This window comes from Procambarus clarkii, chromosome 44 (assembly GCF_040958095.1).
Source record: "Procambarus clarkii isolate CNS0578487 chromosome 44, FALCON_Pclarkii_2.0, whole genome shotgun sequence".
NCBI lineage: Eukaryota > Metazoa > Arthropoda > Malacostraca > Decapoda > Cambaridae > Procambarus > Procambarus clarkii.
This window is the reverse complement of record NC_091193.1, coordinates 4667123-4669153: the sequence shown is the minus strand read 5'-3', so window position 1 is coordinate 4669153 and position 2031 is coordinate 4667123.

Here is a 2031-nt window from a genome sequence, read left to right as displayed (position 1 = left end):
AACCCCCCATCCGAAAACACATAAGGAAGCTCGAAAAGTGCTTCGAGCGAGGATGAGTCTGGTTGCAAACGTTTGCATCCAGACTCGTCCCAGAGCTGCGAGGGATGAGATGCGAAGAGAGACTGAAGGAACTAGACCTGACAACGTTAGAAAGGAGGAGGGAGAGGGGAAGACATGATACAGATGTATAAACTACTTAAATGGATTGACAAGGTGGAAACAGATTAAATGTTTCACTTTACAATGAATATCAACAGAACAATGGGTCACGGATGGAAGCTTTAGACTCAGATGTGTCACAGGAAGATTAATAAGTTTTCCCTTCAGCGTAAGTGTAGTAAATAGAATGACCTAAAGGCGCAGGATGTAGAGGTTAACTTCACTCATTACTTTAAAAGCAGGAATGACAGGGTAATAAGTCAGGAGTCATTGCATTAAACAACCAACGGCGAGAAAAGCGGGGTACAAGACCTAAAGCTCGATCCTGCAGTCACAAATAGGTGAATACAAATAGGTGAGTACACAGACAGACACAGTCACAGAGGGGAGTGGGTAACCCCAATCCAGCATTTCAGGAACCCCCGAGGGGGGACTCCAACACCCCAACCCACCACCACCCCAAATCAAGTACAAATCCTCCCTTGCCCCTACACAATGCCCATCATACCGTCCAAATCCTCCCTTCCCCTTTACCCCGAGTACCCCTGGCCTTCCCATCCAACCTGTCCTCTTGAAAATAACGTCGCTTTTGGCCATTTGCCCGTAAGTGGACGTAATTTGAAAATGAAAAAAAATGAAAATAAATTTGGGATTTTTTTCAACAACAGTAAGTTAAGGGTCCTCTGATAGGTTAGGCGGGCAGGAAATTCTCATAAAGTTTCAAATTTGTATGAAAAAAGTTAATTGAAAGTTTCCTCTCCTAACCTTTCCAAGTAGACCGGACAACTCAAACAGAAAACAGGACAGTACGTCACTTTTGTGAGTCGATTTCATTTCAAATTATGTCCACTTTTGGTCATGATGCACATACGAGCGAAAAGCGACGTTATTTTTAGGAGGACGGGTTGTCCCATCCCCTGGTCTTCTTCCTGCCCCAAGCTGGCCCAGGCAAGATCTAAGCCCTCCATCCCCCACCCTGCCTCCCCCCAAACCCCCTGTTAACTACACCACAGGAGGACGAGCGCTCACTCAGAGCACTCCCTGCCCCCCAACCTCGAGCACTCCCTGCCCCCCCAACCCCAAGCACTCCCTGCCCCCCCAACCCCAAGCACTCCCTGCCTCTCCACCCTGCAAGAATTCTTCCCGTCGCAAGCAGGCCTGGGCAAGATCGAATCCCCCCCCCCAACACCACCACCTGCTGAACCGCTGGTAACTACCCCACAGGAGGATGAGCCTACCCAAGCAGCAATGCCCATGGAACAGCTTCCTGCACTAGTGGGAAGGGTGGCTGAAAATGAATATAGGAAAGTGAGCTTCAAGGTAATGTATTCAAACATCGATGGGATTACCAATAAAACAAGTGAACTGGCAGAAAGGGCGCAGGAAGAAAACCCAGATGTAATAGGACTCACAGAAACAAAATTGTCAGGGATCATGAGAGACGCTGTGTTTCAAAAGGAGTATTATATAATAAGGAAAGAGAGAGACAGGAGAGGAGGAGGTGGAAGAGTGGCCCTGGTGATAAGGAAGGACTGGAGTTTTGATGAGATGGAAATTCTGGGCTGTGACGGGATCAGAGGCCACTTAACAGGAACTATAACAATGGGTGGACGTAAGATAATAGTGGCAGTCATTTACAACCCTCCACTAAATGACAAAAGACCCAGACAGGAGTTTGATAGGAACAACATGGCAACCAATAATATAATAGAGAGAGCAGCTTCAGTTGCCTGCAGGAATGGCTTCAGACTCTTCATCATGGGCGATTTCAACCATGGAAAGGTAGACTGGGAGAATGGGGACCCACATGGAGGTGCAGATACGTGGAGAGCTAAACTCTTGGAAGTGGCAACAAGGAACTTTCTGAGTCAG